Raw genomic sequence first — 26,254 nt, 5'->3', positions numbered from 1 at the left:
TTTAACCAGTCTTAAATATGAAAGAGACTTCTCTGGTGGCCCAGTGGTTATGATGCCACGCTTCCAGGGCAGCGGGGCACAGGTTCAATCCCTGGTTGAGAAACTAAGATCCCACGTGCTATGCATGTGGCACTGCCAAAGGAAAATATTTAAATTTTAAAATAAATAATATGAAAGATAGGAAAACGACAGAGGGAGGGAGCAGAATTCTCCTTTAACTTCACAGTATTAAGCAAAATTTCCAAAATTGATGAAAATAGGATGGTCAGCAGCAAATTGCTCCTGCTGCTCCCTGCTGGCAATGTCCACAGGATGGCAATTTTTTTGTTAAAGGACGCGGTTTCAACAGTGTTGGAATAAGCAGAAAACCGAGACTCCCAACAGACTAGCCTTCTGCTGGTCACAGAGACTCTCTAGAGTCTTTTGGCATATGAGACAATGGCTCATACTGGGGACCTTTGCTAAATGACCAGGGACAGAATCCGAAGTGAGGGCTTTTGAATAAACAAATAGGAAAACAACTCACCAAAATCCAGATGTTTTCACCGACCCATGATTTCCGGGTCATAGCAATGTCTTTCTGGCATTATAAAAGGCATTACTGTCGGCCGGCCATAGCATCTTTCCACAATGTTAATCCACGTTCTCTTGAAACAGAGGACCATCCACATTCCTTCAGGTCTACTGTACTGAGAAGCAAGGCATTTTTAAAGAAGAGAGTTGGTAGCAGAAGAAACAGGCGTCTCATCTTCCCCCACGGGGCATGTGTGGTCAGTCTTGTTCGACTCTTTGTGACCCCATGGGCTGTAGCCCACCAGGCCCCTCTGTCCATGGGATTCTCCAGGCAAGAATACTGGAGTGGGTTGCCATGTCCTGTCCCCGCTAGGACCTGGACCTAATTGCACAGGGCAAAGAGCCTTTACACATGCCTTGAAATTGAAAGAATACTCTGCACTTCCATTCTTTAATTTTACTTCCTTGAAAATTTTTCAGAACTATTGCCGTTTTGATAGACTAGCTCCCTCCCACTCAAAGCCACCGTATCCCCAAACATGTAGGAATTAGAATGCCTCGGTAGTTGATTCTGACAGCACCACATTCTCACAGGAAAATTAACTGTCTTGAGACTGAAACTTGCTGACGTTACCCCATGGCAGCGCTTTTATTTTTATGTTAAAGAGTCTAATAACAGCCTACACTGTACAACACTACTATCAGACATTAAGTGGGAAGAGAAATCCCAAGAGATCACAGTTGGCCAAACCAGTTCCCATTCCCTGGAATTCCAGGCTGTTATCTTTCATATATGACCATGCCTGCAGGGCACCAACTCCCATGTGGGGTGGTTTACTCGCTAAGTCATGTTCAACTGTTGTGACCCCATAGACTGTAGCCCGCCATGGGATTTCCCAGGCCTTAAGAATACTGGAGTGGGTTGCCATTTCCTCCTGCAGGGGATCTTCCCGACCCAGGGATCAAACCCGGGTCTCCTGCATTGCAGGTGGTCTCCTGCATTGCAGGCGGATTCTTTACCAACTGAGCCACCATGTGTAATCCCCCACCTTCCCAGGATGTCACCAAATGTTACACAACCTTGACAGGAGCCTGGAACCCCTGTCAGGCTTTACTCTCATGAGATTCACCTCTTCTCTCCCTCCAGCATGAGCTCAGCCTGTCTGGGTACATTGCACAGCGGCCTCCTCACTCTTCACCTTCCAGGGAGTCTATCAGCAACAGTAACTGCAGCCAGTCAAGTCCCAGTCCTTCCATGCATTCTTGTTATTTCTGTTTTTAATTTCACAATACTCAACACACAAAAGAATAGATGGAACATGTGTGTGAGTTATGAAGCATAATGATAACATACACATTGTGAAACCAGCACCCACCAGGAGACAGAATGTTACCAACACAGGCAATGTTATCAATTTGCTCCATGCCCGTTCATCCCCTTGCCTCTTCCAAAGGGGTAGCCAGGATCTTGAATTGTCTGCTTATCATTTTGTCATTCAAACAATATTTTTCAGTGTTAATTGGTTTTCGCATTTTATAAAAACGGCATCTTACTCTATATGCTCTTCTGCAAGATGTTTGGTTCACTCAGCAAATCATTTCTAAGATTCATGCAGGTGTTTGTGGGTAGCTGGAGTGCGTTCATTTTCATATACCTATAATGCTGACAGTCTATTTAACCATTTTCTTATCAAAGGATGTTAAAATGGTTTACGATATTTTGTTTTTACCTGCAGTGCTGCTGTGAGAGCTGCACACCAACAGGAGTTTCTCTGAGGTCCGGTGGACACCAATGAGTCACGTGCTGGGTTGTACATACTTAGCTTTACAAGATGATGTCAATTTATTTTCCAAAATAGTTTTCCAATTTACGCTATCCAGCATCATGTAAGTGTTCCCATTCGCCACGTCCTCATGTATGCATGGTGTCAGACTTCTTGGGTTTTTGTCAACCCAGTGAGAACAAATGGTAGGTTTCTGTGAGGTTTCTGTGTATGTATTGGTGTGTGTCTAAATAGAGATATATCTTTGTTATCTTGATGTGATGAGGAATAGTCAGGAAAAAAATCAAAGAAAACTTCACTTAAGTGATCATATGGAAAAAGCAAGACTACTCGTAGTAGGCTACTGGTGGCTTGATAAGTTTTTTTAAGCTGTATTGAGATATAATTGACATATAACAAATATTTCAAATGTTTGTGATGAATGGATTTATGTATATATTGTGAAATGACCACAATAAGGTTAGTTAATCCATCCTTCATGTCACCTAGTTTCTTTGTGATTTTAATTTGCATTTTCCTAATTGCAAATGAAGTTGAACATCTCTTTGCATGTCACTGGCCAACCTTTTCTACTATTTCATAAAATGTCTTTATAAACAAGTCTTTTCCCCATGTTTCTATCACATTGTGTCTTATTATTTCCCATTTGTCTATACTTTGAATACTTATCTTTTGTTATTTATGTGGTAAATATCTTATCCAGCTTTTTGTCGAAAGAAGTTCTGAATTTTAAGGTAGTCTAACTTATCAACCTTTTTGCATTTTGCTAAGAAACCCTAGCCTACCTTGAGGTCACAGAGAGATCTCCTCTATTTTCTTCTTAAAATACTCAAATGTTGCCTTTCACATTTCATCTACCTGAGAGCGATTCTGTATATGGAGGTAGGAAGCCCATTTCATTTCTCCCATGTGGCTAACCAGTGCTCACGCACTGTTTACTGAGTAGTCCGTGCTTCCCCACAATGCGGGCAGGGTCATCTGTGTGTGGTTTGCATCCAGGCTTCCTATTCAATTCCATTAGACACCTGTCTACTGCTGGGCCAGTACCACACTATCACAATGATTACAGCTGTACAATCTATCCTGATGCTTGATTGAGCAGGCATTCCCCACTCCCTTCACACACACACAACATGTATTTAGCTATTTTCAGTTTGGTCGACCCATTTTCCAGTAGGGAAAAGGAGGAGGAATAAAAGGAAAAAAAATAATGGAGGCTGATTTCTATGTGCCAAGCTCTGTACTAAGAATCTGACATATATGATCCCATTTTAACCACAATACTCTGCAAGATACTTATTTTCATAAATAAGAAAAACGAGGTTCAGAATGGCTTCATGACTTACCAGGTTCAAACACCAAATAAGCAGCAGAGATGCAAATCCTAACTCAAGTCCATCGGACTCTCAAGCCAGTGCTCTTTCATTTTCACTGGGAAGCCGAGATTCCCAGAATCGTGTTGAGAATCTCTGCTTTAGATGCCACCAGACTGTCACCTTTTCTCTGCCTGGCTTGGAAACTGCATTTGGGCGTCTGAGGGCTTGGTGAAGCTGACTTGGCTCCTCTGAATTCCTGCCCAGACACACATCACCACCTCCCCCCACCCCAAGACTGTGCTGTGAGCCTGGCTAATTATCCTTTGTTGAGCATTTCTCTCTAATTGTGAAGCCTTTTCTGCTCAACCTGGATTGTGGAAGGAAGAGAAGGAGGCAAAGTGGAAACTATTCCAGATGAGCTTCAACTTTCTGCCTACAGTTTTTGCCAAGAAACTCAAGAAAATGCCCGGCACTGCCCTTTTCAGATGAGAACGGCTGAGCTCCCTGAGCACATAATAAACCCAACCAGCCTGGTGGATTCACTGGCGTTAATTACATGGTTGAGGTTAAATATATTTTATGGACAAAAGAAATGATAGACGGGTTCTTTGCACAAAAGATTTCAGCTCATTTGAGGTTTAACCATTTTTAAATTTAATAATTTTTTTAAAAGCCACGATTGAAAAGGTCAGATCTAATTCTGCTGCCAAACCCGAGGCTGCAGCTTGGAGCCAGCGAAGGATGACTCAGGCCGGCGGGACGAGACAGCTGGACGAGGCAGGGGCCGGCCCCCATGTGCAACTGCGGGTTCGTGCAGAGATCCGCTGCATCAATTAGGGCCAGTCTCGTTTCCTGGCAGGTCTCATGGCAAATGTCTCATTTGCTTTTCCACTTTTATCACGGTATTTTCCCTTTCAGCGTTCATTCACGGTCCTGATCTCCTTTGCCAACTACCCTGCCTGTACCTGTGAATTTATTTTTAAATAGTGTTAAGAGGCCTGCCGTTACATTTCAAACCCAGTCCAGAACACAACAGGATGCTGTCTGGACCAGTGAGGCACGGTGGTGAGTGATACACATGTTGACTTGCTGGCCACTCAGCCATCAGAGAAAAGTCAGTCCATGAGTCAGAAAGGGATAGCAGGAGACTCTGCTCTGAAACCCACCACTCCAGGAGCTCTTTCCACAGCTGTTCGGGTTCCATGCCGGGACCCATAGCACAGGTGCATAGCCTCAGCCCCTCCCACACCTCATTGGGTTCACCTAGAGCTCCAGGTCGCTGGGCCAGGTAAGGGGTCTGCAGAGGAGGTGGGAGGGGCCCGCACACCCAGGACTCTGATTACAATCTGGGCCACAGCCCCCAGGGCCCCAGCTCTAGGGGACCATATTCCATCCCTTGCCCAAAATGGGCACATGCATGGAAAGTGCAGCCTGAAGCTTAATTCTCCAAAAGCGCCCTTAAAAAAAAAACTGTAAAACATCATCCATGAGACAACAAAATCCATCAAACTGTAACTACCACCAAGGTCCTCTTTGGAATTGCTGTCAACCTCTCAGGCTTTCGTCTTGCCCTGAGTTTGAGGGGTCCAGTCTCCACTCTGTGGCCAGATGATGTTTCTAAAGCACTCCTCTGATCATCCCCCTCTCCCCTGCCTCCCTCTCCCCTGCCTCCCTCTCCATGAGGCTCCCTGTGGCGTTGGGGCAAAGTCCACCATCTTAGCCTGGCTCACAGGTGGCTCTAGGACCAGGCCTCTGCTGCTGCCCCTGCCTCTCCTCTGTGGTCCAACCATGCTCAATGCTCTATCGCTGTGCTGGATCTTAGGACAGGCTGAGCCCTTGCCCTGGAACACACTTCCCATCCCCACCCCTAGCAAAGCCCTCCCAGCTACCTATGAGCCCCTGGTAGACAACCAGATGCCAAGCTCTGTACTAAGCACATGGATGATATTACCTGCTTTTGTTGTCCGAGGCCCCAGGAAGCTGATTTAAAGGTGGAAAAACAGGCCCAGAGATGCTTGGTGATTCATCCGCTGCCCCACAGACAAGGCCGGGCTAGGAGGCTGAGGGCCAGCAGGGTCTTCCTAGTCCACTCTCCACCCCAGGAGGTAGGCAGAGATTAGGGCACTCCCCTGTACCCCCAAAGCCTTCTGTGCTGATCTCTAGAAAGCAGATTCCTTGAAAGTATTTGTCTGTGTCACCAGCTCCTAACCAATGCCTAGCACATCACAGGGGCTCAATTAACATGTACCAAAAGAAAAAAAAAAAAAGGATGAACCATTAAGAAAGGTATTTATTGGTAAATGGAGTTGTTATGTAACAGCCACAGAAGAACATTGCAGAGCTGTGTGCCAGGAAGTCATTGTGGAGAATGCCATCAGTACACGGTGTCTATGAGGACATAGCCACTCAGGAGTCCAACAATGGCTTGAGAATTGGAGGGCTGACCTTGGCAAGTTTTGGTCCCCAGTCTCTCCTCTTGTGACACCCAAGCACACTTCCTGGCCACCTTTCAGTGCCATTAGCTGTATAATCAGGGCCCCAGTTTGAGTATTCTCAATTAAACATGTTATTAGAAAGATAAATCAGTTGCCTGATCCAATGTATTTTTGAGGCACATGCATGTAAATTACATTTGTCCAGATGTTTAGCAGGTCCGTGCCAAACCATTTAAAACATAAAACAGATAAGTTCCTTAAGCCTAATTTTCAGCTTCCCAAGGATCAGTCCTCGGCAGATGGCCGGGCAGATGAATGCTGGAGAAAAATTAAGGGCTGTCTGTATCTTTCAAATTGACATGGAGAGCAGTTGGGTTCTGCTAGAAACTAAGAATGACCACAAAATGTAATTATGATTGTAATGAGAATGGGTTAAGCTTAAACTATTTCTCATTTTCATTGCAGTCACTGCCACAAGATGGAGTGGAGATTAATGCCAGGCCATTTCCTGTGCTTGTTATACTCTTTGTCATTAGAATAAAACATCATCATTTGAGCATCTCATGTATACTGAGAAGGATGGCCGGGGAGGGGTGGCCACACTGAGCACCAGTCAAATCTCTGTGCTCCAGTGGTTCCCCAGCAGTTGGCACAGGGAATGGGGTAGATTCACGGTAGCCCAGGGCACCCGCCCCGTGTCAGCGTTCTGCAACCCGGACTAAGACTCGAAGCCCCATTCTCTTCAACTGCAGAAGGGGGATACCTGTGCAGTTCTTCTTCCAAGGGCTGCTATAGCTCTCCACAGAGAAATGGCCTGTGAAGGGCTTTGCAAACTGTAAAGCACTGTTCAAGCACAAGGGAGGAAGATAACACGGGCACCAGCTTCTGAACTAAAAGGATCTGAGTTCATTTCCCAGATCAACAGGCCTAATTGTGTGAACTCGATTAAGACACTTGGGTCTCCTCACCTGTATAATGAGACTAAGACTATACACCGCATTTGGGTTTTATGAAAAGTAAATCAGATGACGAATATCACATGCCTGGAGTGGAGCCTGATGCATGCTCAGTGTCCCCTGGATGGTGGCTGTGACTGTGAGTGATGCTCATTGCCAATGTCATCTTCTTCATTATTAGATGCAGACTCACTAATATTCTAATGGAATACGTGACAGCGCTGAGAACTGTTCACTCAAGTCAGGGGTTTTGCATCGCAGAATTCTTGGTTGGAACAAAGTCTTACCTAGAAGTCTCACCTGTGAACAGGTGGGAGCAGAGCTGCTTGGGTTGGAGAGGAAGTGAGGGGCCCAGGGCCCATCGCCCAGCTGCTGTCCCCAGCAGCCCCTGTAAGGGCAGCTCTGGAGAGCCCGAATACTAGGTAAACATGTGGCTTGGTCTGGATCTTGCAACCTGTACTGCTGCCTGGCTCTCTTGAGCTCCACCCCCTATCCTTTGTGGGCCTCCTCCAGGGTCACTTCTATTTGACACCCCCAAGCAGAGTTAGTCCCTGTCCCTTGTGGGTTGAACTGGTACTTAGCAGTTGGGAAAGACCTTGGCAGCCACTTATTTTTGCAAAGTTGTATAGCAACCATTATCAATTCCCCCAAATTTTTCATCACCCCAAAAAGAAACCTGTGCCCATTAGCTGTTGCTCTCCACTCCCCTCCCCCTCCATCAGCACCTGTCAAGCACTAATCTATTTCCCGCCTCTATGGATTTGCCTATTCTGGGGCAGTTCACACAAATGGTACAGGGCCTGACTAGTAGTAATAAGCATCTAAGTGGATGTAAGGATATAAGAGTAAGAATTTCAATTTAAAAATATGAAGTTTTTAAAAAGATTTCCTCAGCAAATATCAAGTGCTTTTTGATGTGATAAAATACAAAGTACCAAACATTCCCTGTGCAGTATCCTTGGCCCCCAGCTACTCACTACGCCTAACTTCTGGCCCGCAGGGATACTGCACACAACGCTGCAAGTGGAAGGACACACAAGGAGCAAAGAGACAAAGTCAGGACACAGAAAACTCCAGATGACAACCGATCACTTTCTCCAGTGGGCCAATAACCTGTGAAAAATACGGTGTGGGAGTGAGCGTATTCTAGAGTAAAAGATACTTAAGAGATAACTGGGAGGTTTCATTATTTGCTTTAACCTAGACCCCCAGCCAAACCTTTCCTAATGGCCTTCCTCTCTGTAGAAGGACTGGACTCCTAGCCCCTGAGGAGTAGGACGAGCAAAGGAAAGGTAAGAATATGGGCCGCGGACACATCGCAGATGAAGCTTGACATGCCTTTGCATGTCACTCCATCTCTTTTCCCAGAAATGGGCTGTTCCTTCAAGCTGGGCCTGAGGATAAAGTGCTGAAACCAATTTGTGACGGAGGTGGAATGTGAGCCAAGAAAGAAACCTTTGTGGTTGGAAGTCACTGAGATTGCGGGGGAGGGGGGGGGGCCTGGCTGTAACTTGTTATGACGGCATAACATGTCCTAAACTGAGTAACAGCAATCCCGATCACATATTAACATGAAATTGTAGTTATTAAAGAATGCCCATAATTTGTAGAAGTGCATATTTAAGATGGTAGGGATGAAATGCCCACAAAATACGCAAAATTCCAAGATAGCCCCCGAGATCCATACCCCCTGCTGGTTCCACTCTGAATGACGCCCTCCCCCTGAGGTTTGATAGCATCATGGACTCAATGAACAAGAGCTCGAGCAAACTCTGGGAGAAAGTGAAGAACAGGAAATCCTGGCATGCTGCAATCCATGGGGTTCCAAAGAGTCAGACATGACTTAGCAACTGAACAAAAACAATCTGAGTGGGAAGAAAACCTGTGAATATGATGGCATAGCGCTCCCATGAGAGGGTGTAAATCAGCTGACTTTGAGTTAATCAAAAGCAAAATTACCCTGGGTGGGCCTAGTCTAATCAAGTGAGCCCTTAGCAAAGGGTAAAGTGTCAGAGAAATACTCCTGCTGGCCTCAAAGGAGATGCAAACAGCAATGCAGTGAGCGGCCTACAGGACGGCCTCTTGTTGCTGAGGGCCTCAGCCCTACAACCACAAGAAACTGAATTCTGCCAACAATCACACTAGGCTCAGGCCACCTCAGGCCAGGCTGACATCTGGATTGCAGCTTTGTGAAACAGAGCAGAAGACCCAGCTAAGTTGTGTTCCGATTCCTAAACCTTGGAAAGTGTGAGATAACAAAGGTGTGTTGTTCAAACAGCTGAATCTGTGGCTGTTTGTCATATAGCAATGGACAAGGAACACAGTGTCTATGATTTGCTTTAAAATAATTCAGCAAAAAACATGGGAGACAGGCAAAGCAAACGTAGCAAAATCTTTCTTGGGCTTGAGTCTGGGTGATGGGTAGATGAAGCTCATTATCCTGTTCTGCCCACTCTCATGAAGGTCTGAATTTTTTCATAATAAAAAATTTTAAAGGATGCCAGAACGTAATTTCCCTTACAATAAGGATCCTGACAATTCTATCCATCACTGTAACCCCAGAAACTAGCACAGTGCCCAGCACGTAGTAGGTGCTCCATAAGTCATTGTTAGATGGGTATATTACAGTGTATGAACTCACAACATTTTTTTTGCATTAACTCCATTTTACAGATACAAGAACTGAGGCCCAGGAAGTTTGTGACTCAAAGTAATGAGTAATAGATGAGAACAGGATTCCAGTCTTCCCGTTCCTGACCCAACACCCATCAGGTCTCTCTTTGGACTATAATATCTGCCATCCAGATTTTCTATGGGATTTAAATAGCTGCTGTTTCATTCTGGTTTATCGGGAGAATTTACGCACACTGCCTCAGTCATATTGAGACATCCGTTAGAAAACCCAGCCAGGCAGGTTAAATGTTAATTTCCTTTCTACTGTACCATTGTCTAACCTCCTTCCATGAATCAAAGTGAGTAAAAAGGTTCTTCACTTACTGACATAAAACAAATTGAACAAATTATGTTACTTAACTGAGGAAGAACTAGTCCCGCCAGTGATTCCAGTCCAACCTGAGCTGAGCCTTTTCTCCTTATTAACATTCACTTGCAAATGAGGTTTGGGTTTTTTAACATAATGTCGCATTGATCTCATTAGCATATCTGACGCATCACATCGGTGATCCTATTCCCAGGCACTGCTTCTAGGTAACACAGCCGCCTCTGCCTGCTTCTTAGCAGCCAATGAATCACACTCGTAACCAGGCCATGAATCAGAGCCGTAGGTGGAAGCCATTTCTAACGATGATATCAGTAACTTGGGAGCACACAGAGGGCTCAGAGTGAGCAAGAACCTTCCCAGATGTTAAATAACCTGCACGGACTGCTGCATATTTCTTTTCCTTGAAAAATGCTGACCACAGAGAGCGGGAATTTTAAGCTCTCATCCAGGGCTATTTTGGCTTCCACTGGAAGGACCATCGGGGGGACCCTGGGGGAGCCGTGTCTCTGAACTCAGGTCATACACAGACACACACTGGTTGGTTATTGTTGGAAGGGCTGCTCTCCACATGGGAGTGTATGTGAACAGCCTGGTGCCCTCCTGGTGAGGCTGGAAGGCAGGATACCATCTCTCTGGGGACTTGATGGCCCCAGAGAGGGTTGTAGTCTGTCCACTCACTCTGTATTTGAGCCCTCTCTAAATATTATTTTCTTATTTTTGCAAAATGAGGATGGCAATAATCATTCTTGTTAACCCTATTTCATGTTTTTTTGGAGATTTCTTTTTGTTTTTGACTGCACCGCACAGCATGCAGGATCTCAGTTCCCCAACCAGGAATTGAACTTGTGCCCCTTGCAGTGGAAGCATGGAGTCCTAACCACCAAACCACCAGGGAAGTCCATCTTATGAACCCTGTTTCGTAAATGGGGAAATTGAGGCTCACAAAGGAAGAAGTGATAGGGCTGACCCTGGAGCTCAAATCTGCCCACCTCCCAAGCCCGAGATTCCTCTTGCAAGGTCTCAGGAGCATCCTGTCACAGGAGGAATGGGCTTCTGGGAGGAGTCAAGGAGCTAACAAATGACATTCCCAGCTCCCATCAGTAACTTGCTCCCTCGGCCTCTCACGACACTGCATGACCTGAGGAGCAATCAAAGGAGAGGACTTAAAAGCCACTTTAAATTTCAGACCCATTCAATTTTGGACTATCACTCGTGAGGTGTAGCTTCTAGATGAAGTTTCTAAATGACTAATACTCTTCTTTGTCCATTTCAGGGGAAAATGAATGTTGCAGCTAACATTTGACATCAATCGCCCAATCACATGTTGTCACATCATTATTCAGCTCTGTGTCAAAGGCAGAGGAGAGAGTTCTGAGGCTGAAAGTGTGCAGTGGGGCGAGGAACCAATTCAGGGACGCTGGCCATGATGGAAGAGGGAGCAGGATAAAATTTGGGTAAAGAAGTGCCGTGTAATGGTCATGTGAGGAGGAAATGGGAAGAAGAGGTTTTTGCTTTATCTGGATGGCTCTTCATTTCACATCTGATTTTTTGAATTCTGTCTGTATATCTACTTGATTCCAGGATGCCATTGATGAGCCTGTCTGTGAAGGCAACTGGTCACCAGGGCAGAAATGGTAAGGTGTCCGTTACTAAAGTTCAAGGGCAGGCCAGGTTCACCACCTGCAACTTCAAAATCAGGTCTCCCCACCCCTCCTGTTCAATGCCTATGAGGAATAGTTAGGGAATTTGAAATCGACATTTACACACTGGTATATTTAAAATATAGCAAGAGAAAGGAAAGGAACCCTCTGAATCTAAATCAAGACGAGTAGAGCTGAAGTGGAACTGCCATGGCTCAGAAACACCTTTGACATCTTCTCCTGATAGGAGAACAGGTGAGAGGCTCTGAAGATCATTGTGAGAGGTGTGGGACCAGTGGCTTCTGTTGGCCTCTATGTACACATTTTGCTATAATGGTTTATCTATATAGGCCCCATTCCTTTGTGGCTCAGCTGGTAAAGAATCTGCCTGCAATGTGGGAGACCTGGGTTCTCTCCCTGGGTTGGGAAGATCCCCTGGAGTAGGGAAAGGCTACCCACTTCAGTATTCTGGCCTGGAGAATTCCACGGACGGTACTGTCCATGGGGTCGCAAAGAGTCAGACACAACTGAGCGACTTTCACTTTCTCCATCATGACCCAACTTTGTGATGATATTGTTAGTTAGGGCATGGGCAGCTTTGGCCAGGAGAGAGCAGGCGTATAATGGATATTAGTATTCACAGAACAGTCAATACTTCATTCTGTCTTTACTCTCTAAAGAAGAACACAGCGAACCCAGGGCTTTTAGACCCTTGACAAGCTCTTCATTCGTACAGGGCTTCCAGAGGCAAGTGTGAAGGTGACCAAGGTGGACAGTTGGATAAGCCCACCCTCTCCCTGGACTCCACCCAGGGGATATCCTCTTATGGCCATGACTTTGGTGAAACAGCTTGGCTAGTCCCCACGGTCCTTATTTCATGGAAAGCATGAACATGGAAGGCATGTTCTATATGATGGACTGTCAGAGGTAGTATTAATAGGGAACAGGGACCTAGTCATAGACTAAGGTTTTCTACACTAATTCTCATAGACATACTTTCTCTTTAGAAGTCCTTTTTCCATAGGTTGCAGTTTCCTGGGATGCAGTCTTAATAGATCCTATTGAGCCCCTGGAATGAGTGGTAGCAGTGAGAAGGGGGGGGCGGGGGAGTACGGGGGAGTGGGGGGCGGGGAGTGGGCTGCAAAGGCAGCAGAGGCCTGAAGGTAGATGTGACAGTCTGATAACAGATGAGGAAGTTTGGGACAAAGTGGGAAGACCAGAAAAATACTGACATCTCGAGTCTGGGAAAATGATGGTCCCATCTCCTAAGGAACAGAGGAAAACCACAGAAATGGACCTGATGCTGATGGACATCACAGGGGAGAACTGGCCCAGAGAGAAAAGTCTCGGTGGGAGCTTCAGTTGTGATGATGACCCTGTAGAGGAGCCCTGGGATCCCACGGGCTGACCAAACAGGGCACACACACATAAATATTTACTTGGAACCATTTCTAAGTCTGCATAAAGGGGGTAAACTTTAATTACACACAGAAATGAATGGAAATGTGACCAAGACCCTTAGGAAAAGGATACCTCTTGCCCTATAGGTTCTTATCAAAACACATTGGCCACTCCCTCATCATTTAATTGGGGGAAGCAAATTTCCTCTCAGATATAAAATATTGACATGAATTGCTTATTTCCCTGAAAGCTCTAACTTCAAATGTGTAGGTTTGTGTTTTCCCGTAATTAGCATGCTGTATCTATTCAGAATAACTACAACATCCCTTCCTGGTAATGAAAAGTGATTAATTACCAATTACAGCAAGTATCCAATTTCGTGCCGTTTACCACTGGTCTGTACCACTGAATTGCTAGCGTTCTAATTGCAGACATTAAAAGTTCTAGGTAATTATTGCTGAAAGATCAGTAATATTAAAAAATATTGGTTGTGGCTATTATTACATTTGCTCTCAACGCAATCAGGACTTAAATTTATGCCTGAGCTACCAGCTGTTTCATCAGGCTATTTCTCTGACTAGTTTGGAACAACTGGGTTTTTTTCACCCTTTTCTCAGAGTCTATTACAACAAGTCTATTAACAGCTCTGGGCTCCCCACTTTGTAAAGCTTTCGTTAAGTGAAACAAGCTAAAAAATCACTAGTAGGTACCTTTAGTGAAGTAGGCAGGTAATTATCTCATTTACAGATAACTGCATGCGCTTCATTTTTCAAAGCACAAGGAGAAGACTAGCTCTAAATGACACTTTTCCATCCTCATTACAGTCACTAGAGAAATAGCAAATTAGGAATTTTGTGCAAATGCCAATGTGAACTCTGACAGCAGCCATCAACAACGGGGACATTTGGAGGAAATGTCTTCGTGCCCAAAGTGGAAACCAAGGATGAGTCCTGGGAGCTTGAAAGGGGGATTTTTTTTTTAGTATTGCTTCGTTTCAGTCCTTCAAACACCTGAGTTGTACCTCTGCATGCCTTGTGTATCTGTGAGCATGCCAGACACAGCTCAGGAAACTGGAGGATCCATGCAAGCCAGGCGGTCCTGGGCTGCCAAGTGTGCCAGAATCACCAAAGCCAATAACTTAGCTCGCTCTGTGCCTCCACAGACCCACAGAGGGAGACCAGAGAGAAGGCTAAATACCATTCAGGGAGTCCTGCATGAGCTAACACGGAGGACAACACAGGAAAGAGGGGGGCCAATTCCATGAGGAGGGAGAATCAGGCATTTACAGATAGAGGCTGCTTCAGCCAGGCATTGAAGGATGAATAGGAGTTCATCAACTCCATACAGAAGAGTAGGAAAGGTTCCCCTAGTGAGAGTTCATATCCAGAGGGCACTGGGACTTGCTCTCCCCAGAATAAGAGACCATATATGGAGACCAGGAAGTATCCAGTTCAATAGGTCATTAAATTTGGAATTGTTTCAGAAACGTTCTCAATCTGGCCCGTTTTCATTGCTAACAACAAAATACGATCAACTATTAAAGCACTCAACACAAAGAACTGACCAAATAAACTACTAATGGGATCAAACACAAAACATTAAAATGCTCAGAGAATTGTTTCAGAGCAAGAGACACAAGTATATAGACAGAATAACTCATGTATATAAAATCACATGCACAGGAAGCAGGAAATACAATACCTGCTACCAGAGTGGGCCCCGCATGGACAAGAAGGCTCTTCTCTTTTCCATACTTCTCTGTATTTTTCAAGTTTTTCTATAATGAACTTGCATTTATGATTTTTTTTAAGTGAAAAAGATGCGCATAAGACAAACCCTAGCCAAGGCATAGAATCCAGAAGAAACACAGAAAGAATATAGGAGGGAGCCCCCACCTTATCAAGTGGCCCACCCCTGACAAACATACTCAGGAAAATAGGCCAGGACCTGAAGGCACTTCAGATCTGCAAAGAGGTTTTATTAATTACTGAGTAGATACTTAGATTCTATACTCACAAAGATTTTTTAAAACTTCCATCCCATTAGAGTTGAACTTTGCCACCACCTGCCATACCTCCTCACCACATGCTGGCCTTCAGAGATGCTCTTTTGAGATGACCTCATTATAATAATAATGGGAAGCAGTAAGCTTGAAATAACGGGGTACCCCAGGGTGAGGACATCCCTCCCAAGGGATCCAAGAACTTCTGGCTGTCATCACAAGGACGAGGGGTGGAGATTTATTGGTGCATGAAGCATCCTACGGCCCTCCAGGAAAGGGTTTATTTTGGGGTACTCTGTATTCATTTTGGGCACATCTACTGTGTATGTGGTTTTCTTCTTTACCTGCTGTATACAGCAGGCAGGCTCGCTTCGAGGGAAAGGAGGGCTGTAAAACCCAATTGATTGATATGATCCATCACCATTTTTAGGGTCCGTTGCACAAACTATTTTGACAGTCGAAGCTCATAAATTAACGAGCAAGCCCAAAGTGACACCATGAAGAAGATGTCGTGGCCGCTTCAATTTAACTGCTGGGTGATTACTCAGAAACTCGGGGTGCAGAAGGTGCAGACGGCTGCCTCCCTCTTTTGTTCCTGCTTAGCTAGAAGATAAATGTCTGAAACTAAGGACCCCCGGCACTCAATAATAAAAACCTTTTAGAGAGGAGAGCCTTGCACTAGTTAAAAGAAACCTGTTCCATTTTTCTGGGGGGAAAAATGGAAGTAAGGTTTCCCAATGGCAGACATCAGCCCTTTTATTGAGACTAAAAAGTTTGAATCCACAAAGGAAGAAAAGGAAGGAAAGAAAATGGAGAGAGGTGGGAGAGAGAGATAAGAGTGGAAAACAAAGCCGACAGAATCATAATTTAAGGCAGCGGGAGAAATTGCTGAGAAATTAAAGCGAATGAAGCTTTTGCATCTGGGAGTCATCATGTAATTTCTAAGGTGTTCACAAGATTAATAAGAAAATCTGTGGCTCCAAATCCCCCAATGAACTATTACAGGACTTCACAGCACTCTGTTTGCACAAAACAAATAGTGGCTGCAGTGTTCTAATCTCTAAAGAGAAGGAAACTCATATGTGAGTGGGAGGCTTAGATTTTAAAAGGGTTTTATATATATATACACAGACATCACAGAACAGAGCGCCCAAAATGGACCTTTTGTTCACATCCAAAAGTAATTATTGCCAAAGACAAGCGATGGTATAAGAGATCGCCATTCCCAGAGGCCCGGTGGAAGGTAGAATTGATTAGAAATAGAATCACAAGTCAAATCCCAACATCCATTTAATAATTGAGTAAAATGTACTTGTCTTCCTTCTCCTTATGAAAGTAATTCCCTGAAAAAAAAAAAAATCAAGTGGACAGAATTACCTACGTACAAATGGCACCCTTTCAGCTGAATGGATAGCACTCGGTATTTCAGTTGGAGCAACTTTTAAATTACTTGGAGAATTCATGGAATGTTTTTCAGTTTGACAGCTGTCGAGCTGAAAAGCATACTGTTATGTAGGAAGCAAACCTTCCAAAGATTTATTTTTTTTAATGGACTGGAAATTAAAAGGGCTTCAAAATGCCCTTTAGAGACCCAGTTTGGGGTCTGTGTTACAAGGAGACTTTTTCTTACAAGTGCTGAGAATTGGGACTGCAAGAGCAGGTCAGAGGCACTTGGATTGTGTCTACATGAAGCCAAAACAAGTGTTTGAGAAGTGAAAGATGCAATCAAGCTAGCAGGTTATTGTGTCTACACAATACCAAAATGCTGGGTTGGCCAGATGTCTTCTACCAACCCTGAAGTCAAAGAAAAGAAACCAGAAAGGACCACGGAGAGATCACCCAGTGGGGAGGAGGAAGCCAAAGGGCCAGAACGGGGGAGGAGAGGACTTGTCCAGGGTCCCAGGACCAAGGAAGGGACAGAGCAAAGTCAGATGCTAGGCACCAATCTAGGTTTGAGGGATTCCCCTAAACCAATGGGTGGTGACCCCAACATGGCATCTTCATGGAACAGGAGAAGCCATTGAGTTGTCAGATTTAGTGAATAAAAATTTAGGGTGATTGGTTACATTCTAATTTAGATAAACAATGAATGCACGCGTGCTCAGTCGCATCTGACTCTTTGCAACCCCATGGACTCCAGGCTTCTCTGTGCATGGAATTTCCCAGGTCAGAATACTGAAGTGGGTTGCCAATTCCTCCTCCAGGGGATCTTCCCAACCCAGGGATTGAACCCCAGTCTCCTGCAGCTCCTCCACTGTAGGCAGATTCATTATAATGGAGCCACTTGGGAAGCCCAAAACAGTGAATATTTTCTTAGTGTAAGGATGTCTCATATGGTTTGGGGGGCAGAGTTAAACTATAAAATGTGCTCGTTGAGTATCTGAAATCCACATTCTTGGGGACAGGGACAGAGTCTGATGATACCTCTCTCCCCCCATCCCATAGCCCTGAACCCATGGTAGATGGAGTCAGTGGGCTTAAACAGCCTAAGAGATCAAGACTGGAGACAGACAAATTCGCTGAAAGAGCAAATCTCCTTAAGTTATAGAAGGCAGGGAGAGATGGAAGGAGGTGACCATGTGATAAGGAGCTGAATGATTCAGATACTTTCTACAAAGGGTCCCATCAACCTTCAAGACAGGCCTCATTACCTGCCACGGTTCACGGATGAGGACACAGCAGTGCAGACAGGGCCTCGCAGAGTGGCGGGAATGGGCCTTGTCCCAGGTCTGTGACTCAGAACTTCTCTGTCCACAGAGTTCATAACAGCAGCAAATCTGGCTGGAATATGACTACGCATGCCAGACACCACTCCGGGCACAGTGGAAGTTTATCAAAGGTCAGCTTCTCAATGACCGTATATGATCGATAGATTCTTCTCCCCACTTTCTAGTAGAGAAAGCGCAGCACAGAGCAGTGAAGACCTTTGCCTTGGGTCACACAGCCCTGAGCCTCCCTCTGCAGCACCTCACCATCCAGACACCTTCCTAGGGCTTGCAGTTCATACAAACACCGCCAAGCCCCCTCCAGGGCTCTGAGCAGAAGGCAGGACCCAGATAATGCTGTTCTGGTGTCCCCGCTGGCCTTGTCCTCTTGCCTGGACTTGCAGGACAGCGAGAACCCTCCTCAGAACAAGCCTGCTATGGAGCAGAGGCATCAAGGGAGGGACTTCCTTGTGAACCAGGAGCTAAGACACCAAGCTCCCAATGCAGGGGGCCCGAGTTCAATCCCTGGTCAAGAAACTAGGTCCCACATGCTACAGCTAAAGATCCTGCAAGGCCCAATGAAGATGGGAGACCTGGCACAGTCAAATAAATAAATATTGGGTTTTATTTATTTTTAAAAAGACAGGGAGGGCCCCGGACGTGGTGGATGACAGCCCACAAGCTCCCTCCTAACTGTAGAAATCCTCTCTCGCCCCTTCTCCATTCTGAAAACATTCAGGTTTGCTAGGAATTTTGACACAACTGCCGTAATCCATAATGTCCATTAGATGAACATTAACCTTTTTGATTATCTTGCTTCTAGAACAAATGGACAGTTCTCCTTATAGGAGCTAAAAGAATATGCTTCTTGCCTCCAAGACCTGCCAAACTGGACTCGGCTTGTGTTCAGAGATACTTCCTAAGAGGTCACATTTAGCAGGAGTTCTCTGGTGCCTTTCTAATTCCTGGTGATAATTCAACACAGAACTGCTAGTACTCCTTGCAGGCCCACGTGCCCAGCACGCTGCCCAGACTGGGCAGAGAAGACATAGCTGGGCCCCAGGCAGGCCCAGGAGGGGTGTCATCTGCACAGGTCTCCACAAAACATCGCAGTCCAAGGTGTGGTTCTCACCCTTAGCTTCCGAGAGCAGGGGAGGCCAGAGATCAAGCCTGCAGGCAGGGGGCTGTGCGTGCTCACTGCCTGGTGCCACCACCTTGGGTGTCCTGGGCAAGGTTCTTGTCTAGAGGAGGCACAGTCTCCTTTTCATCCTCATAACCCATATCAGTTCAGTTCATTTCAGTTCAGTCACTCAGTCGTGTCCGACTCTGAGACCCTATGAATCGCAGCAGGCCAGGCCTCCCTGTCCATCACCAACTCCCAGAGTCCACTCAAACTCATGTCCATCGAGTTGGTGATGCTATCTAGCCATCTCATCCTCTGTCATCCCCTTCTTCTCCTGCCCCCAATCCCTCCCAGCATCAGGGTCTTTTCCAATGAGTCAACTCTTCGCATCAGGTGGCCAAAGTACTGGAGTTTCAGCTTCAGCATCAGTCCTTCCAATGAACACCCAGGACTGATCTCTTTTAGGATGGACTGGTTGGATCTCCTTGCAGTCCAAGGGACTCTCAAGAGTCTTCTCCAACACCACATTCAAAAGCATCAATTCTTCGGCGCTCAGCTTTCTTCACAGTCCAACTCTCACATCCATACATGACCACTGGAAAAACCATAGCCTTGACTAGACAGACCTTTGTTGGCAAAGTAATGTCTCTGCTTTTCAATGTGCTATCTAGGTCGGTCATAACTTTCCTTCCAAGGAGTAAGCGTCTTTTAATTTCATGGCTGCAGTCACCATCTGCAGTGATTTTGGAGCCCAAAAAAATAAAGTCTGACACTGTTTCCACTGTTTCCCCATCTATTTGCCATAAGGTGATGGGACCAGATGCCATGATCTTTGTTTTCTGAGTGAAAAAGCCAACTTTTTCACTCTCCTCTTACACTTTCATCAAGAGGTTTTTTAGTTCCTCTTCACTTTCTGCCATAAGGGTGGTGTCATCTGCATATCTGAGGTTATTGATATTTCTCCCAACAATCTTGATTCCAGCTGTGCTTCTTCCAGCCCAGCGTTTCTCATGATGTACTCTGCATAGAAGTTAAATAAGCAGGGTGACAATATACAGCCTTGACGTACTCCTTTTCCTATTTGGAACCAGTCTGTTGTTCCATGTCCAGTTCTAACTGTTGCTTCCTGACCTGCATATAGGTTTCTCAAGAGGCAGGTCAGGTGGTCTGGTATTACCATCTCTTTCAGAATTTTCCACAGTTTATTGTGATCCACACAGTCAAAGGCTTTGGCATAGTCAATAAAGCAGAAATAGATGTTTTTCTGGAACTCTCTTGCTTTTTCCATGATCCAGCGGATGTTGGCAACTTGATCTCTGGTTCCTCTGCCTTTTCTAAAACCAGCTTGAACATCTGGAAGTTCACGATTCACGTAATGCTGAAGGCTGGCTTGGAGAATTTTGAGCATTACCTTACTAGCGTGTGAGGTGAGTGCAATTGTGTGGTAGTTTGAGCATTCTTTGGCATTGCCTTTCTTTGGGATTAGAATGAAAACTGACATTTTCCAGTCCTGTGGCCACTGCTGAGTTCTCCAAATTTGCTGGCATACTGAGTGCAGCACTTTCATAGCATCATCTTTCAGGATTTGATATAGCTCAACTGGAATTCCATCACCTCCACTGGCTTTGTTTGTAGTGATGCTTTGTAAGGCCCACTTGACTTCACATTCCAGGATGTCTGGCTCTAGGTGAGTGATCACACCATCATGATTATCTGGGTCATGAAGCTCTTTTTGGTACAGTTTTTCTGTGTATTCTTGCCATCTCTTCTTAATATCCTCTGCTTCTGTTAGGTCCATACCGTTTCTGTCCTTTATCGAGCCCATCTTTGCATGAAATGTTCCCTTGGTATCTCTAATTTTCTTGAAGAGATCTCTAGTCTTTCCCATTCTGTTGTTTTCCTCTATTTCTTTGCATTGATCGCTGAGGAAGGCTTTCTTATCTCTCCTTGCTATTCTTTGGAACTCTGCAGTCAGATGCTTATATCTTTCCTTTTCTCCTCTGCTTTTTGCTTCTCTTCTTTTCACAGCTATTTGTAAGGACTCCTCAGACAGCCATTTTGCTTTTATGCATTTCTTTTCCATGGGGATGGTCTTGATCCCTGTCTCCTGTACAATATCACGAACCTCCGTCCATAGTTCATCAGGCACTCTGTCTATCAGATCTTAAATCTATTTTTTAACAGATAATCAGTCAAGAAGTAAACCTGAACTGAACTGCAAACTCCATTGTGCTATCAATTAGACTCAACATCCAGATATGAAAAAGTTGCATTTACAACTGACAGTGGAAACAGTCTGCCCTGTAACCAAAAAAAATGTATGCCACAGTAGAGAGGCTATTGTGTAAAGAAATGAGATCTATAAAAATAGTGCTGAGCAGACCAGTGACAACATTTCTTTATAAGACATGAGAAAACATACTCAGTTTTGCATAAGAAATTGCCCACAAAGAGGTTGCTAGATATTCTGCTGCGTTTTTCCATATGTCCTTTTCACTAAACGGAGTGAGGCATCCCAGGTCTAAGACCTGCAGCCCACATCCCGCCCTGCAGCTGAGCCACTGAGAACCAGGGCTGGTAGAGCTCTGCTCCAGGAACTCTGAAGTCACCTAGCGCCCCCTCCCCGGGTCATCCATGCCTGCCAGCATCCCGTTCCCTGGGGGTTGGAGTGCAATGCACCCCACAGTCAGTGCCCCTGGGGACACCACCACGCAATTCCACAGGTATCAGGACACCAGCCACACACCTGGCCCCCCAGGTCACCTTGCCTCCCTGGCCAGGAGGGCCAGAGCACAGGACCTTTCCTCCTTCTCTTCAAGTGTTCACTTGACTCATTTATGGAAAAGGACCTTCCACAAGGAATCTGTGTTAGTTTCCAATAGCTGCTATATTAATTACCACAAACTAGGGGGTTTAAAACAAGATTAAATCTAGCCTGTCACAGTTCTAGAGGCCAGAAAGCCAAGATCAAGGGATCAGCAGGACTGCGCCCCCTCTGCAGGCTCCAGGGAGTCCATTCCTCACCTCTTCCAGCTTCTGGAGGCTGCTGGCACTCCTTGGCTTGTGGCAGCATCACCCTAATCTCAGCCTCCATCTCACACTGTCTTCTGCTCTTCTGTCTTGCTTGACTCTTCCCCTGCCCCTCTAATTAAGACACATGTGGTTGTATTTAGGGTCCACCCAGATAATCCAGAATAATCTCCCTATCTGGAAGTCCTTAACTTAACCGCATCTGAAAAGACTCTTTTTCACCTCACCCTGTCAGAATGGCTGTAATCAAAAAGAAAAGAAAAGGGACTCCCTGATGGTCCAGTGGTTAAGAGTCTACCTTGCAAGTGCAGGGGCACAGGTTCAGTCCTTGACTGAGATCTAAGGTCTCACATGCCTTGCAGCCAAAAACACAAAACATAAAACAGAAGCAATATTATAGCAAATTCAATAAAGACTTTAAAAAGGGTCCACATAAAAAAAAATTTTTTTTAAGCAAAGAGATAACAAATGCTGGTGAGGATGTGAAGAAAAGATAACAAATGCTTGGGCACTGTTGGTGGGAAGTACATTGGTGTAACCACTATGGAGAAAAGTATGGAGCGTCCTCAAAAAGCTATAAAGAGAACTACCCTAGGATCCCACTTCAAAGAAAACAAAGTTGCTGTTCCAAAGAGACATCTACACTCCCACAATTCATTGCAGCATTATTTACAATACACAAGACATGGAAATAGTCTAAGTGTCTGTTGACAGATGAATGGATAAAGAAAAAGTGGTGTATATATACAAGGGAATACTCTTCAGCCATGAAAAAAGAAAATTTTGCTATTTGTGCCAACATGAATAGACCACTGAGTGAAGTACTGTATGGTCTCACACATGTAAAATTTTAAAACACCAAACTCAGAGAAATAGAGAACAGATTAGTAGTTGACAGAAGTAAGGGAAGGGGAAAATGGGTAAAGGTGATCAAAAGATGCAAACTTCAGTTAAAAGATGAGTAAACTCTGAGGATGTAATATGCAGCTTGGTGACCATAGCTGACAACACTGTATTATATATCTGAAAAGTGCTAAGAGAGTAGGCAGTAAAAGTTCTTTTCACAAGGGAAAAAAATTCTTGTAACTTTGTGCGGGGATGGATGTTAACTAAAGTTATGGTAATCGTTTCACAATAGATATGACACGCAAATTCGTGAAGCGTTCCATATTTTTGCGTTAACTGTTCTACGCCAAAAAAAAAAATAGATACACATATCAAATCACTATCTTATACACCTTAAACTTACACAAATGTTACATGTCGATTATCTCTCAATGAAACTAGTGGGGAAAGACTTTTTTTTTGGCAAGGTTGAGCCTGCACTTGGAACCAGCCCATCCTGAATCCCTCCCCAACCCAGAAGAGTGTGTGAAACCCTTCAAGCTCATCTGGCAGGAAGACCTCATCCATCAGCCCCCTTTGGGACGGCTCCTAAATGTGTGTGTTGGATTGGAAGTGGGGAGGGGGGAGGTGTCTAGTATAGCCAGGAAACCAATTTCAATCTCTTTTAATTAACCAAATCCAAGTCCATTGTTAATAGTGGTCAAACGGATTTTTGTCTTCCACCTTGCAGGCATGGGTGTTTAAAACTGACTCCCAGCCCTCCCCTCCCAAGAAGCCCCTTGGATGTCCCCAAGCTCTGGACCTGGCATTCAAGCCCCACCATCCACACCCTCAGAGCCTTCCTGCTCCCTCTGCCCGCCACCCACTCACTCCCTTTCCAGCCGGCAGTGACTACCCAGCCAGCCATAATTGCTAAAGGAGACGGGCGCTTGTTTGCCGCCTCATCCGGGAATGATTAAAGGTAGAAGTTTTTCAGACATTAGCGACAGAAAGAGTATAGTTAAAGCTGCTTTAGAAAGGGAGAGGCGTATAAAGAGATGGTGCTCAAAGCACTATTAAAAGCATCATGCTTGTTAAGACCAGTAAAAAGGCAGGGAATCGGCGAGGGAAAGGCAGCTTCCTCTCCAATTACTATGAGGGGCACACACCTCGAAGGTCTCTTTGAATTGCGGCCGCCAGCCCCTGCCCTCTCCCCTCCCCCGCCGCCCCCTCCACCGGGCCATTCAGCGGTACATTAGGGAGGAGGGTGACAGTGCTCCCCCAAGTTCACTTCTCGCTTGTTACAGGCGACCCATTTAGAGCTGAATGACTATGTTCAGAGACAGCTCTAAATGACACCCTCCTCCTCTTCACGAAGCCACTTGGTTTTGTCTTTTTTTTTTTTTTTCGCCTGTATCCTGGAGAAATAATTGATAAACCGAATGGCTGTCCACCTTAAAGCGGGCGCCTCCCTGCCACCTGGTTAAAATTCCTCCTCCTCTCCCCACCTCCCTACATCCATTTTGCTCCTGTGCTGTTTAAACAATACTTCATCAAATGCAGCCTGGAGCAAATAAGAAAGCTCAGTAGAGTAAATAAAAAGTAAAAAAAAAATCACCGGCTGGAGGGTAAGTACTTTTATTCCTGTACTTTCATTGCCTGGGGAATTATTATTCCACTGCCCGATCTGGGAGGGAGGGAGGCCGGGGAGGACTGTGTTATTCACAAAATGGATTGCTTCTCTCCCTTTTCACTCCTCTGGCTCTCGAGAGCCCACTGATTACAACCAAGTGTGGCCATCTATTCCGTCTTATTGACAAAGGTCCTTAATTACCGCGGCAGCAGTAATACCTGCTATTAAATTCTGCTAAACAGAGGCCGCAAATTAGCTGTGGATCTCGGGCACCTTTTGTGTGTGATTACGGGGAGGGAGGCGGGAGAACTGACCCTAGCCAGAGCAGCCGGGGAAACCTTTGTTTATCACCTGCGGTGGGGGCCAAAATGTGAAATTAAAAGCTCTCCATCAGCTGAAGGCCTTTGGAAGGCCCAAGGGAAGAAGAAAAAAAAACTCAACAGGCCAAGCAAACTGTGCTTACCGGTATTTATAAGCATTTTGCTCAACCACAATTTACACTGACAGTTGATTAACCGAAAGCTCTGCTAATTCTGTAGGTAACTAATGCGAAGTCCAAAATGGCAAAAATTTAGGCCACGTTTTCAGGTATATTCTATATTTCACGGAGGCCTTTAACCTGCGTTTAAGAGCCTGTTTAATGCAATTGCGGACCATAAACACCTGTCACTTATATTCTGAACTTTTCACATCACTCCTTCTGGAGACCCTGGATTAATGAAAACCGTTCCAAACATGGTAGCTCTCATCGGCAGCCACCCGATTTATAAATTCAGTCCTGACGCCTGCTTGGTGTTTCATTGAAGGCAATTATTTGGGGGGAAATTTCATTTAAACATATTCAGTTTTCTTTTCCATTAAGGTTGAGGTAGGTGAGCTGCCCTGAGCTTGCAGCGAACAATGAGTGGTCAGAATGCAATAACTTAACACAAAATGCTTAACATCAAGATAATTAAATTTCATTAAGGTTTTAATCACTCTGAATGGAGGCTATTAAAATTCATGGGGTTCCTGGCACACGACAGACAATGGGCCCTGAGCCCAGAACAAGCCTAGAAAGGCCACTTCTAGCCTTGTCCAGGAAACAAGTAACTGGGGGCAGTGAGCTTTTCTTCCAACTACCCACAGGCAGTAACCAGTTCTTAGACAGAATGGGGGTCCCCTCAAGACAGGTCAGTGCCCCATCCCAGCAGGTACTGAACTGACTCTAACTCCCCACTCCAGGCCTCTCGTTGGTGCTCTGTACAAAACTCTGCCCCTGCCGCTCATGAAAGAAGGAAATCTTTAGATGGATGCCACTGGGCCCCATGCCACCCCTGCACAGGTGAGGCGAAACTTGGCACCTTCTTGCTCAAGTCTGCACTCAAACACCACTTCCTCTGGGAAGTCTTGCCTGATTCTAGGCAAACTAAGGTGCTCTCACTCCCAGCATGGAGGCAAGAGGGCTCCTCTGAAGTCATTATCTTATTACACAGTAATTATTTGTATGATATTCTTCCCATAGCACACCAGGTCCCATGAAGCAAGAGACAGTGTCTTTCTCATATTTCTAGGTTTCTAGGTTCTAGTAATTTTAGGTGTTTGGTAATGATGGATATACAGACAGGGGAACAGAGGATGGATGGATGGATGGATGCATAGATAGATAGATGGGTGAATGGACAGGTAGATGAATGTTCAGATGGACAGATGGATAGATAAACTGATGGAAGGATAGATAAGTTGATGGAAGGATAGATGGGTGTTTGGATGGGTAGATAAATGGCTGAATAGATGGATAGATGGATAGATAGACAAATGAATGAGCAGCTAGACTGTTAGGTACCAAAGACCTAAGATCACAATGAAGCAAAGCCCAGGCTCCTTGACTCCATCCCTAATAAATACAAT

At 45.2% G+C, this 26,254-nt stretch overlaps 1 long non-coding RNA gene across 3 annotated transcripts in view; it reads right to left on the bottom strand.

Moving 5' to 3' along the window:
• LOC123331340 overlaps positions 1-26,254 on the bottom strand; it is a 45,493-nt gene that overhangs the window by 3,242 nt on the left and 15,997 nt on the right. For all 3 annotated transcript variants that reach the window (XR_006547911.2, XR_006547910.2, XR_006547912.2), the window contains exon 4: positions 527-689. This is a non-coding gene — a long non-coding RNA (uncharacterized LOC123331340). The remainder of the gene's footprint in view (positions 1-526; positions 690-26,254) is intronic.

Source organism: Bubalus bubalis, chromosome 23 (assembly GCF_019923935.1).
Source record: "Bubalus bubalis isolate 160015118507 breed Murrah chromosome 23, NDDB_SH_1, whole genome shotgun sequence".
In the NCBI taxonomy this organism is placed as follows: domain Eukaryota; kingdom Metazoa; phylum Chordata; class Mammalia; order Artiodactyla; family Bovidae; genus Bubalus; species Bubalus bubalis.
The sequence above is the reverse complement of the archived record's forward strand: the minus strand, read 5'-3'. Positions and strand labels throughout refer to the sequence as shown.